This window comes from Lithobates pipiens, unplaced genomic scaffold (genome assembly GCF_037356315.1).
Source record: "Lithobates pipiens isolate NorthernLeopardFrog02 unplaced genomic scaffold, aLitPip1_a1.2 Scaffold_1, whole genome shotgun sequence".
Classification (NCBI taxonomy): domain Eukaryota; kingdom Metazoa; phylum Chordata; class Amphibia; order Anura; family Ranidae; genus Lithobates; species Lithobates pipiens.
Genome location: NW_027507685.1, coordinates 222,332,710 through 222,347,380, shown reverse-complemented (window position 1 = coordinate 222,347,380; position 14,671 = coordinate 222,332,710).

The following is a 14,671-nucleotide window of genomic DNA, read 5'->3' as shown; positions in this document are numbered from 1 at the left end:
AAGGTTCTTTGGGGTGAGGGGCCCGCAGGGCACCCCCTTTCCACAAAGCACCCACCCCCCCATGTTTAGGGCATGCGGTCTGGTACGGCTCAGGAGGGGGGGCTCGCTTGTCCCCACCCCCTTTCCTGACCGGCCAGGTTTTGTGCTCGGATAAGGGTCTGTTATCGATTTTGGGGGGACCCCCACACTGTTTTTTCAGTGTAGGGGCTTCCCCTTAAAATCCATACCAGACCTAAGGGCCTTGGAAGGGCATTCCCCCTCACGCTCGCTGCGATAGGAAAATGTGCTTTTTCTATTGCAATCAGAGTGAAATGTACAGTACCCTGTCACTGAGAACCAGCGCGATAGGATCGCGCTGGAAACATTCTCGCAGGCAGGTGCTGTAGCTTCCCACGCATCGTATTTGGTCCGTCAGACCAGCATACAGACGAACGGGTTTCCCGCTAGGAACTGAGTCTGGCGGAGTTCTGGCGGGAAAATTTAAAACATGTTCTATTTCTAAAGTCCATCGGATTTTTGGCATGCAAAGGTCCACACACGATCAGAATGTCCAACGGATATGTTCTGTCGGAGCGGTCATAAAGGTCAGATTTTAGGTAAACAGTCTGTCAGTAAACAATTCCCTGCCAAAAATCCGATCGTGTGTACGAGGCTCTAGACTACTTTTACATTGGAGGTGTTTTTCAGGCGCTTTAGCGCTAAAATAGCGACCGTAAATCGCCTGAAAACTGCCTTATCTGCAGCCCCAGTGCTTTCACACTGGGGCGGTGCACTTGCATTACAAAAAGAAAAGTCCTGCAAGCAGCATCTTTGGGGCCATGCGGGAGCACTGTATTTAGCGCTCCTAAACCGCCCCTGCCATTGAAATCAATGCTTTGCAGGCACTTTTAACCTTTTTTCGGCCGCTAGCGAGGGTAAAAAGCACCCTGCTAGTGGCCAAAAAGCTCTGCTAATACGATGGTAAAGCGCTGTTAAGACTAGCGGTGCTTTAGTGCCGACGCTGTCATCGCCCCATTGTGAAAGTGCCCCTATGGTAAGACTGTTTCGATTTCATGTGTGAGAGAGACTGAGTTTGCGTTTAATGCTGGTGAAGTTTAGGCAAGTCCGGTGAGAGGATACGCTACTAACAATAACTTGCTGCTTTTCAGGGGGGAAGCATTAATGCTAAACCCACAGTAAGACCGACAACTGTACTGTGCAGCAGGAAGCCAAGTGGTAAAAATTTATATAATGTGATGCTCACTAATGAGATTAAAAATGCTGATGGTGAAAATGTGGTATTGCATCCAGAGATGTCAGGGGTGACCACTGAAAAATGTGTGCCATTGCCCCTAGCAACTGTGACAGGTGCAACAGAGGTGTCCCTGGAGACCATACAGGAGCTAATGGTGAGCACGGGGTTTCCCAGGACAACTGTGTCGCCTCCCCGATGGGCAAGTGTGTTTCACATGAGGTGAAAAGTGATGTACTAAATATCCTACAATCTCAAACTGCTAATGTGCTAACGCCGCCTATACAAGGCAGGAATGTGGATAATACCGATGTTGAAAAGTGTATTACTAACAATGTTGATGGTTTGGTGTCTCCCATGGTAACCATAAGCAGTGCTGCAGAGTTGTCCCTGGAAATCTCACAAGGACTCCCTGTGTTGGTGCCGGCCGAGGTCCAGGACAGCTCTGATACTGCTCAGGTGGAACAAAATGGGGTAATAGCTAGAATGATGGAGCATGCATGCATTGTCACAATCTGATGTGGTTGACAGTGACTGGAGCACAGACAGGAAAAACTGGGAGGGGTGGCACAGGGAAGTACTCACAATATTTAATTAAGTAACTATGCCCCACCAGGCTAGGTTGGGTAACAGTGAGGTGGACACTGTTGCTGCTGAGGCCAATGGAGAGACTGCAGAGCCAGTAGACACGGGTACATTGGCTGTTGCAGATGTTGGAAGGATCAGATAAGGGCCGGTTCATTGCAGAGATTTTGTGCACAGCAAAACAGATGAGTAATGTTGAGTGTCAAAATGACAGTATAAGGCATAAGGGCTTGGAAAGGCACAGTGTTGCTGGAAATAAGGATCTGATATGGACCTAGGGGGGGCCCCCACACAAATTTTTCGGCGTAGGGATTCCCCTTTAAGTCCATACCAGGTGACGGGGCCAGTGACGCCTCCTTCACTGGTATCGGCTACCTGGAGCCGTGCTCAAAATGAGCGGACTTTCCTCCGTGTGTGTGGGCGAGTCCGTTCATTTCAAAAGTACGGCAGATAGTCCGCGGACTTAGTCCGCCATACCTAGTCCGCCGTAAAAGTACCGTGTGTGGGGAGGTAGCTTGTTCGGAAAGTCCGGCGGACAGTCCGCCAGACTAAGTATCCAGTAGCGTCATTCCTGGTACTGTTACAGGCATGCACCAATGCAGTGATGTGCCTACTCCAATGGGGTTTCTGCTCTGCAGTCAAAGTCCCCAACATGTTCAGGAGGGTTCTACTGAACCTTTTCGGTTGAGGGCCCCCTTGTGGGTGGTAGGGAGTAGTCCTGGACTTTTGTATGCCTAATAGATCCAACAGTCTTTTTATCAGCCTGCTCTCAAAGTCTCTTTGGTCCGAATGTATCCGTTGAGGTAGACCATAATGGATGAAAAACTTTTCCACGAGTCTTTGCTACTGTGGCTGCTTGATCGGCATAGCAGGTAAAATGTTCTGTAACCACGAAGATGTCCCCTTGTCCACTCAGGTCGGGTTCCAGGCACAGAAAATCTATGCAGACTAGATCCATTGGCCCTTGGCTCTCTAAGTGACCCATTGGGGCAGCCCTCTGAGGCAAAGTCTTCCATTGTATGCACCTGAGGCAGGAATCACAATAGCTCTCCACTTCGGTCCTCATGTGAGGCCACTAAAATCTGTCCTTTATGAGTTGAAGAGTCCTCTCGGCTCCTAAATGACCATGGTGGTAATGCAGAGAGATCAGAACCCTCTCTCTGTGCTTTTCCGACTGAAGCAATTGCCACTTCTCTTTGGGATCTTCAGACGGAATCCTTCGGTAGACCACCCCCTGTTGTAACTGCAGCCGATCCCACTTTTTCAGTAGTAGCCGGGCTTGTTTGCGAGGGCTCTTCTGCAGCAGATCAAGCTATTTGTTCTCCATTGCCTTCAGCACTAACCCACAGAGTGAATCTTCCTCCTGATCTCTCCTAAAATCCATTTTTGATAGCTTGGGAAGACCCTCTTGCATAATCTGGGAGACATTACAATAACTCCCACTGAGGACACTCCTACTTCTTCAGCTCTGGCCCCACCTTTCCCTTGCTGGCTTGACCCTTCACAGAGAGCTCTTACTCCTTCAGAGGTAAGTTGAATCCAGTCTTATGAGAGGTTTTGGGAGTCATGGGGCCTTCTTGACAGTGCATCCGCATCTCGGTTACCAACCTCTGGTCTGTACATCAAGCTGAAGGTAAACACAGAGAGAGCAGCCAGCCACCTGTGGCCAGTGGCGACCAGCTTCGCGGTAGTGAGCAAGTATGAGAGGGGGTTGTTGTCCGTCTTGACTAAGAACTCTGCCCCATAAATATAATCCTTTAACTTGTTTACCACTGCCCACTTCAGAGCCAGAAATTTGAGCTTGTGAGTAGAATAGCTTCTTTCGGCAGGAAGAAGACTTCAGCTCACATAGGCAATGGGCCGCAGACGTCTGTCATATTCCTGATAGAGCACTCCTCTTAGCTCGTCTCGGCTGGCATCCACATGCAGCTCATACGGTTTGCCCGGGTTTGCATAGGCCAGGACCGGAGCAGTGGTAAGGTTCCACTTCAACTGCCTGAAGGCTTCCTCACATTCTGGAGTCCACTGGTCCTGTATGGATTCTTTCTTCTTCCTGGGCCCTTCCTTTGGCTTCCCAGACTGATCTGAGTCTGCACCAGCTTCTTCCTGGTTCTTCTGAAGCTCAGTGAGTGGGTGGGCTATTTTGGCAAACCCTTCCACAAACCTCCTGTAGTATGACCAGAACCCTAGGAACGACCTGAGTTAGGTCACATTTGTAGGCCTGGGCCAAGAAGTAATGGCTTCCAATTTCTCAGGATCTATTTTTACTCCCTCTTCAGACACAATGTGTCCTAAGTAGTTCACTGAAGGTTGGTAAAATTGGCATTTTTCCATGGAGAGCTTCAGGCCTTCATCATGAAGCCTCTTTAGGACTTTCTCCAGGTGTTCTTCGTGCTCTTTTAACGTTCTCCCAAACATTATGATATCGTCCATGTATACCAGCACTTCAATCAGGTTCATGTCGCCCACTGTCTTCTCCATTAGTCTGTGGAAGGTTGCTTGAGCTCCAGACAGGCCTTGTGGCATCCTATTGAATTCCTAGAAACCCACAGGAGTGATAAAAGCTGTCTTTTCCCTATCTTCAGGACACATGGGGATCTGATAATACCTGCTTTTTAAGTCCAGCACACTGAACCAATTCGCCCCCGACAGGCTCTGCAAGGCATCTTCTATCCAAGGTGTTTTGTACTGGTCAGGAATGGTTCTCCGGTTCAGGGTCCTATAATCAATGCACAGGCGTAGGGACCCATTCTTCTTCCTTACCACCACTATTGGGGAGGCGTAAGGTCTCCGAGACTCTCTAATAATGCCCGTCCTTTTGAGTTCAGCCAGCTGTTCCCTCAAGTCTTGAGGTCCCCCAGTGGGATTTGTCTGACTCTCACCCGAAAGGGCTTGTCTTCTTCCAGATGAATCCGGTGGGTAGCACTCTTCACCAGCCCCACATCAAACTCACTTGTAGAGAAAGTTGACTTCCATCTCAGGAGTTAGGCTTTAGCTCTCTCCATCCAGGCAGGGGTAAGAGGTGCGTTCTTCAGGGAGAATTCTTCTTGGGGAGTCTCTCCGGCCTGTTCTCCCATGGAGCCACACGGCGAGATTGGAGTTGCTGGGCTGTCCTGTCCCAACCATTTTCTGGCTGGCACCCTCACTGGCACAGCTGCTGTGTTGCAGACACTGACTGAAATCTTGCCGTGATTCCTTTTCAATGCCTTGGTTGGCAATACTTCAGGGATAAGTTCTAACCCCCTGTGTTCTTCCTGGTTTGAAGTCTCAAGAACAATGAAAGGGCCCGGTCTTTTCCAGCTTAACTTGATGGAAGCTCTCAGGCAGACTACTTCACCTGGCTGAACCAGTCTCTCTTTCCGGTCTAGAAGTCAGATTTTTCCCACTCCCTCTTCTGGGGCCTTCTCTTCATGTTTAAGGTCTCTGTATACCTGGGCTAGCATTGGGTGTATTTTTGTGGGGAGAATCCTTTCCTGCTTTACAAGCGGTGCAAGTAGTCTTCTCACCAAGTCAGTGTTTGTTCCAATGATGAGGGAACTTTTGTCAGCTCCTGGAGGGCGAGGGCACACCACGGCCAAGGCGTCAAAGGTTTCTGCCCTCCCTGCTGTACTCGGGTCGAAAGTGAACTTGACCAGCAGGTAACCGTCATATGGGAAGTTCTGGGTCCCTAACCCCCATATCTCCAGCTCCTCCAGCTTCCGTAACGGCAGGTGCTTGAGATGCTTGTCATAGAAGTCCCTGTAGAGTAATGTCACCTGTGCTCCAGTGTCCAGCAGGGCTTTGGTGTATATTCCCTGTCTGGATGGGGACAATTGGAGAGGGCCCCACTAACTTGGGAGGAAGTCCACGGGAAGTGGCACTTTTGGTCTGCTTAGTGGCTTGTACCTTTGCAGTTGGCTTTGGCAGCCTCTCCCTCTTCCGTCCTGACTTGACTGCAGTCTCAGGGGTCTGGTGCGTACGGGTTGGATTGGAGTTTCTTTTGATAACTGGGCACCCAGTTGACTCCTTCACTGGGGCCCTTTGAAGTTTAAAGCCGGCTTTTGGGATTCTGTCCACTTTCTCGGGCTTGGGCTCGCCTGAGATGTCCGACTCCTCCACAGTTGAAACAGGTCATGGGTTCTTCTACCACCGCTGTGAGACTTGTCAGTTCTTTGGGTGCTTGAACTCCCCTATCGGGGGAGGTGGTGTGCCGGGTGGTCAACAGAGCCATCATTTCCATCAACTGTGCCACCTGTGTCTGGAGAAGTTCTATTTCAGGGTCGCCACTGGTGGCACCAGCCGCCCTGATTTCAACCACTGATTTTGGCCCTTGGATTTTTTCCTTTTTCCACTCAGGAATGGCCTCCTCTTCTTCCAGCACAGTCTGGATCAGATATGGGTACTTTAGAATGCCACCGTCTTGACGGGCCCTTAATTGGAGCATGATGGGGTCTAATGGTTGGGCACCCTTCAGGACTTGCTTTGCCCTCGTTCCATCCACTTCCCTGGGATCTAGTCCTTTCTTCAACAAGATCTGATGCAGGACTTTGTCCAACCGTCCTATGTATTCTTACAGATTTTCTGCCGCTTGTTGATAGGTGTGCTCCAATTGGTAAATTAGGTCGGAGACCTTCTCTGTCCATCTGAACACATCCTGTAGGATATCTAAGTAGTCCTGAGCCACACAGTTCTGCTTGCTGAGCTTGAGATTTCGGATAGCTTCTGAAGCAGGCCCTCTTAGGCTCTCTGCTATCCTTTGTTTTTTGTGTGTGTCAGGGATGTCCCACTCATCCAGGGCTTGTGTGGTCTGCTCCAACCATTCCTCAAAGTTACTTTCCACTGGGGGTATGGGTTGCCTTCCTGAGAAAACACTGAGTTTCTGGTAGGAATTTCCAGGGTATGCAGGGTTCCCCTTCTGACACTTTGCCACAAAGTCTCCTAGAGCTGTAAGAAACTCTGGCTCAATCGTGGTGGGATGTGACCAGGAGGGAACTTTTGCTTTGATTGACTTCTCCTAGTTGGAGCTGACAGGACCTTCACTTTGCCTCTCTGGGTGTGTCAGGCAGAATTTGTTTCTGTTAGACAGTTTCACGCTGGTACCTTGGATATTCTTAGGGGCGCCTTTCCTCTACTCTAGTAGTGCGTAAGAGCAATCGGTCCTATCATCTGGTCTTACTGCGACCACATAGGCCTTCCTGTCTGGGGACAATGCCTGCACAATCTCTTTAACTTGTTTTTCTCCCCAGTCCTCTCCCAGGAGTTCAATGGCCACGCTCGCTTCTGAGTGTGTGCCTTCCGCTTCGCACCACTGGACCACTGTGAGGCGGTCCATACTAGCACTGCTGGGGTGGGCTTGTTTTCAGAATGACAGGATCCCGGACGATGCCCCCACGTGTAACACTGACTCCCGAAGGACCGGCTGATTTAATTGGGCCTGCACTCTAGTAACAAAACCCCACTAACTTGCCTTAGTTCCCTTGACACAGCTGTGGTGCAATACAATACAGTACAATATAATATATCACAATATACCTGTATTGTCCTCTCAGGATCCACTGGCTCCACCTGCTGGGAGAAAACAATACTCCACACAATGAGGTACTTAACCAATGTATATTTTACTATATATATTTGTAAATAGGTGATTACAACAATTATACTGTCATCCAACATAGATTGACAGGACAATGAACTCTGGTAAAACAGTTGCAAACTATATATATATATATATATATATATATATATATATATATATATATATATATATGGGAGCTCCCTCTACTTTTATAGCTGTGCGTGAGATCTCACTTAAAGTACTCAGTCTTTATCTACAGATCTTCACTAGCAAGGGTGACTCCATATAAATTTGTAATCCAAGGTTAAAGCAGTTAAAGTTGAGTTAAGAATGATCATAGTGTTGCTTCCACAAATATTATACAGTGCTTGAAGTGTGATAGTAAGTAGGCCTTATGTCTGCCTTGCATCAGTTGCTATGCTCCTCCTGGGTGGGACTAAGTATCCCAGCGAGGCCTGCATATAAGTCTGACTAGGTGCAATGGTTTAGAAAACGGTGGGTAGCAACCCGCTCACCAACTGGATCGGAAACCTTGGTATGGTAATTTTGGTCCGGTAGTTGCAACTTGCTTCTGCACCAGACGGCTCCGTCAGTCCGCCCTTTTCAATCAGGTGGTCCTGGTCTTCCAATGCTCAAACGAGTGTCTCTGGATCCTCTCAATCCGATCTCTGAGTCGTTGGCACTTCAGGTCACTCCACAACCGAGCAGGGTTGCACTCCGCACAGGCAATAAGTCTCTTCCTCCAGGAGGCCTCTGCAAAAGTCCTCACAGGTAGGCCATGCATTCCCAAGAGAGCTAAAATGGCCGCTCAGGGTCCTTTTTTCTCCTACCCAGCATGCAATGCAGGAGAGGTTGTCCATGGGTAGGTCACTGAGCATCCTGGGTAAAGGGGTCAACTTTCCAATGTAAATAACGGTCACTTCCTGTAAATAGTTCAATGCTGGAAAGCCAAATATCATTTAAGTTCACTTTTAGTATTTGGCCGCTAGATGGCGCCAAACACTAAGCTATAGAACCGTCCATAGACCTTCATTATAATGCTAATACACATCAGAAGACAAGGATATCAGCGCTACATATGCATTAAACTTGTTTTCTTATGAATGTTGTATTTAATGGTTTGTAATAAAAGGCTGCTCTGGCCATTCGACTCCAATTAAAATGTGTCGTCTGGTCATTTTGGAAGGAGGGATTGGTCAAGTGTTTAATGTTTTATAGATAATCGGAGCCACTACACTCTGCAGGTCCCTCAGTCATGTGATTGACAGTGACTGGAGCACAGACAGGGAAGACTGGGAGGGGTGGCACAGAGAAGTACTTGCAATATTTAATGAAGTATCTATGCCCCATGAAGTTAGGTAATAGTGAGGTGGACACTATTGCTTCTGTGGCCAATGGAGAGACTGCAGAGCCAGTAGACACAGGTACATTGACTGTTGCAGAAGTTAACCCTCTCCAGCAGGGGCGGACTGACCATTAGGGCACTCAGGCACTGCCCGGGGGGTCTCATAAGAGAGGTACCTCTGTCTTCCCGAGGAATCTGTGCTGATCCCAGAACCCAGTGCGGGAACAAGATCCAGCACTGAGCTCCGGTTACTGGACTGACAAGGGCATGCTAATGTGGGCACTCAGGACACCTTCCCGGCATCTCCTGTGGGGTGTCTGGACTCCCACATGCAGCAATCACCCTCTGTGGCAGCTGTCACTGGATTCTCTCCCCCTCAGCCTGCACATCACACAGAGCTATCTGAGGATTCTCCTTCTTGGCCTCGATGTACACAGACAGGAGGAGGAGGAGTTACGCTAGGAGATCTTACAATGCAGGAGCCACACTGAATATCTGAGGTCTGTGCATAGTTTATGGATGGTGGGGGGGGGGGGGGCAGGTAACAAGGATGCACACGTGGAGGAGTGATGGGAGAGTGGGGGTAAGAGCATATGTGTTGGGGGTGCTTTTAGAGGGGAAATAACTTTTGCTGGAAGGTGGGGTTCTCTCCCGTCCTAAAGCACCCCTAACACATATCCTCACACCCCCTCCTCCCCCAAATCAAAGAGATGCTACCTGCCACTCTCTGTCCTCATTTCAGGAGCCCATCTCTGTTTCCATCCCAGGACCCCTCTCTGCCCCCAACCCAGGACCCCTCTCTGCCCCCAACCCAGGACCCCTCTCTGCTACCATCCCAGGGCCCCTCTCTGCTACCATCCCAGGGCCCCTCTCTGCCCCATCCCAGGATCCCCTCTCTGCTCTCATCCCAGGGCCCCTCTCTGCTACCATCCCAAGGCCCCTCTCTGCCCCAGTCCCAGGATCCCCTATCTGCTCTCATCCCAGGGCCCCTCTCTGCCCTCATCCCAGGGCACCTCTCTGCCCTCCTCACAGGGACCCTCTCTGTCCTCATCCAAGGGGTCTCTTTAAAGCAACTGTGATAGGGGGCTCAGGACAAGGACAGTAAGGCCTTGTTTACATTTTCAGTTTGGGGCAGTAAAACCCCATAGTTGAGCCCTGTTTTTATTCCCCCCAACGGCACCCCCTTTAACTGGGGGTGTAGGGTGTGCACATGTCGCTACTGCAGCAGGAATTATACACAGCATCGTGCTTGGCATGTGTAGGGCCTGCCAAGCGTAAGTCACGTGAATGGGGCCCCATTACAAATGTCGTGCAACCTTGTGCAGTACAGCGACCGAAGGGTTAAAGCAGGCAGTGAGGAGGCGATTGTATTTCCTCCTCATCACCTGATTAAACCCCTTGGATCCCACACTTGCAGGCTGCAACTGCGTGCATTGCAAATGGTTGCAGGCTGTTTGCAAAGTGGCCTTATTCACCTGAATGGGTCACGATCACCCACCAAAAGCAACATGGGGTATAATTCCTGCCACAACATGTGTACATCCTCAGCTGCTGCCTCTGCAGCTAAAGGGGGAAAGGATGAACGTATGTAATGTTAGCAGTGTAATATGTAGGTGGTGTTTTGTGTGGGTGTGGCTTGAGTCTGGACGGGGACACAGGGGGCCCCATGATCTCAAATTGCCCCTGCTCTCCAGTTGGAAGGACCAGATAAGGGTGGGTTCATTGCAGAGGTGTTGTCCACAGCAAAACAGATGAGTAATGTTGAGTGTCAAAATGACAGTATAACGGATAAGGACTTGGAAAGGCTCAGTGTTGCTGGAAAAGAGAGGATGAATGTGAAACGTACATTTGGCAGTGCTCAAGGGCATAGTTCCCAACTGTCCCTGACTTTGAGGGACTGTCCCTGATTTGGAGCAATGTCCCTCTGTCCCTCTTTCCTCCTCATTTGTCCCTTATTTTGGTCTAATCTATATAGTTGTATATACAATTAATTATTTATCTTTCAAAAAGTGTTTCATCCAAATTCTAAATAGCTACATTTGTACATTTTAAAAGCCAGTATAAAGGAATAGTAATGGTAAAAAAAGCACTTGTGGATTTAATTAACCTTTTTATTTGGTTAATTCTTCTTTAAGGAGGTGTGGCAGGGGGCGTGTCATATGCCTACATAAGTTTGCTGGTAGATGCTCCTATCTCAAAATGTTGGGAGGTATGCTCAAGGGGAGCCGCTAGTTGTGTCAGTTACCTCCTGAGGTGGAGGTCTCCTTAACCACTTCAATACCCGCCCATAGTCATATGACGTCCACAGATGGGCTCTCCCATCCTGGGCGGGAGTCATATGACGTCCTCAGCTTTCCGTTGGCATAGAGGGCCAGCCCGCGCGTGCCCACTGTGTCACCGAGGAGCCAATGCACGTGTCCGCCGGGCACCTGCGATCAATTGTGACAGAGCAGGAACGTGGATCTGTGTGTGCAAACACACAGTTCCACATCCTGTCAGGGGAGAGGAGACAGATCGTATGTTCCTAGTATATGTGAACACCGATTGGTCTGCTATCCCAGTCAGTTCCATCCCCCCACAGTTAGAATCACTCCCTAGTTAACACATTTAACCCCTCGATTGCCCCCTAGTGTTATAGCAGAGTTCTGCCAATTTTTTTGTAAAGTCAGCAGCTACAAATACAGCAGATGATGACTTTTACTATTAGGACACTTACCTGTCCAAGGTGCCCGCGATGTCCCCACCCGAATTCAATCAGTCCTTTGGCTCCTGGGTGCAGGCACTGGCATCTTCAGTAAGAGAATCAGGAAGTGAAGCCCTTCGGCTTCACAGCCTGGTTCCCTACTGCACATGCGCGAGTCGCTCTGCACGTCCTGACTGGTACCCGCTGCCTTCTGGGACCTGTGTGTCTCCCAGAAGACAGCAGGATGGACGGAGGAGGGGCCAGACATGGCATAGATCGCAACAGAATCTGGGGCGATCTATCACCGGAAGTGGGAGCAAATACCTATACAGTATTATACAGGTATCTGCTCACCCCTGAAAGATGCCAAATGTGACACCGGAGGGGGGGAGGAACTGGAAAAGTGGAAGTTCAATTTTTCCCTGCCTGTGACATTTATACAGTAATCAGTGGCTATTTTTAGCTCTGATCGCTGTATAAAAGTCAATGGTCCCAAAATAGTGTCAAAAGTGTCCAATCTGTCCGCCACAATGTCGCAGTCCTGATAAAAAAATTGCAGTTCGCCGCCATTACAAGTAAAAAAAAATATAGAAATAAATAACATTGAGATAAATCTATCCCCTATTTTGTAGATGCTCAAACCAATCAATCAATATAAGCTTATTGTGATTTTTTTTACCAAAAAATGTAGACGAATATGTATCGGCCTAAACTGATAAAGTAATTTTTTTTTTTTTGCATATTATAGCAAAAAGTACAAAATATTGTCTTTTTTTTCAAAATTGTCCCTGATTTTTTGTTTATAGAGGAAAAACGAAAACAATGCAGAGGTGATCAAATACCACCAAAAGAAAGCTCTGTTTGTGGGGAAAAAAAGGATACAAATTTTGTTTGGGTACAACATTGCACGACCGCGCAATTGTCAGTTAAAGCGACGCAGTGCCATATCCCAAAAATGGCCTGGTCAGGAAAGGGGAAAATCTATCATTATTTATATATATATATAAGAGGGCCAGTATGGTGGCCCGTAATTATGGGAGGAGCCCGGAGGGTATATAATCAGACCACCCACAACGGTCTGTGTCGGTTCCAGTGCAAGGTACTGCACATCAAGGGGCCGACTCTTCTCAGCTCCCTCACGGTCGTCTATCTGTGTGTCCAATCGTAGGTGCACTTCGGCTTCTTCATTCGTGGTCTTCGTCGGCGGTTCCCGCTCATGGTCGCAGATAAGTAGTATCCGAATCTTTTCATATCATGTGCAAACTTGCGGCTTATCATGCTTACTATCCTGCATCCCTTTTGCAAAACCTACCTCTGAGTTGTTGACACTCATGTCCCGACGTTGTTCGGCACAGCCGAGTCGCTATCAGTTGTTCCTCGTTATCACTCGCCATAGGCTTCACTGGTTATAAAATTCACTGTTCTCATCCTTTTTTGAGATAAACAGGTATTGTTTGGGTTTCTGTGGCTGATTGAGGTGTAATTAAACCCACCTGATGTCTTACCTGCACTTGACTAGCCTGGGGGGATGGGTGGTTGATAGGTTTGGTTTCACAGTAAGGAAGGGCATACACTCTACAACCAATTCGTATCAGATACTCCTTGCTGCCAATTTATATCAGATTCATCTCATACATTTTTGAGCTGATTCGTGTCAAATGCATTGCAGAGGCTGACTCTGCCAACTCACTGCATGTCCACGTAGTTGTACCTTCGAGATCGGTCGTATATCTTCATCGATTGTCCCACGCTCGGACCGCTACACACTCGCTGTCGCAGGTAGGACTTTGTTGTTACCGCTCTTCTAAACTCCAATAGTTACCTTATCATGTTCGTTTTGCAAAGTCGCACTTACGCCACCGTAAGTCTATGTCATCTTTCATGTATTTCATCCTTTCTACCCAACGCGGGTTTACTCGAGCCGATCACTTCACGGTCGATGCGGTCAAATCCGACATTCAAGCCCCTTACTCACCTCACATCTACGGCCGATTCGAAATCTAGTCGCAACTTCGCTTCTATGTTTCGGATCCTCGGCAATCACAAGCCCCTTCAACCGTCATCACCATTTAGTTGATTCGAACCCAGCCATATCATCGGCAATACGGTCAGATCTGTCATACGAGCCCCGTAGTCACCTCATATCTATGGCCGATTTGAAATCTAGTCGCAACTTCGCTTCTATGTTTCGGATCCTTGGCAGTCACAAGCCCCTTCAACCGCCATCACCATTTAGTCGATTCAAACCCAGCCATATCATCTGCAACACGGGCAGATCTGTCATACGAGCCCTGTAGTCACCTCGCATCTACGGCCGTTTCGAATCTAGTCGCAACTTCGCTTCTATGTTTCGGATCATTGACAATCACCAGCCCCTTCAACCACCATCACAATTCAATCAATCCGAACCCAGCCATATCCTCAGCGATACGGTCGGATCCCATATACGAGCCTCTCAGTCGCATCTACGGAGGATTCGAGTTTAGTCGCAGCGTCGGCGCAACGATTCCAGTCCTTGCCAAATGCAACTCTAACAACCAAGCCGAATCCTGTTGCATCACCGACTCAAATGAGTCAAATCTTTCGCAGACTATTCCATAGCTATAGCCCAGTTCAAACTAGTCACATCGACTGTACGAATTCAGCAGTACTTACATTTGACCTTCTCAGTCTATCCATACATGATCGTACACAATTCTCTCCACCAATTTGCTCAGTATTGCGCACGGTCATTCCTACATAATCACATTTCCTCTATAACCTTTCTTTCGCCTTTCAACAAAGCTGCGTTCTTGCAATCGCTGCAAGTCTTTTCTGCATTTGGCTCAAAACTGCCAATCGTCTCCAGTAGCAACACTGCTGTTCACCTCATACCTACACACTTATAAATCCGCAAAACATTGCTTTCACCTTTCAAATCTCATCTCTAGTAGCAAAACGGCTGCTCTCCTCATTCCTACACACTTATAATTAAATTTATAGATTCAAATAAAGCTGCTTTCTTGCAAATCGCTGCAAGCATCTCTGCAATAGCTTAATACGGCCACTCATCGTCTCCAGTAGCAACACAGCTGTTCACCTCATTCATTCATTCATTCATTCTCACCTCATAATTCAATTTATAATTCAAATAAGGCCGCTTCCTTGCAATCGCTGCAAGCATTTCAGCAAATGGTTCAAACTGCCACTCATCGTCTCCAGTAGCAACACGGCTGCTCATCGTTTTCTCTGTCGCTTTCCCCTTTTAGGCCAGTTAGAACACCAGTTAGTCCA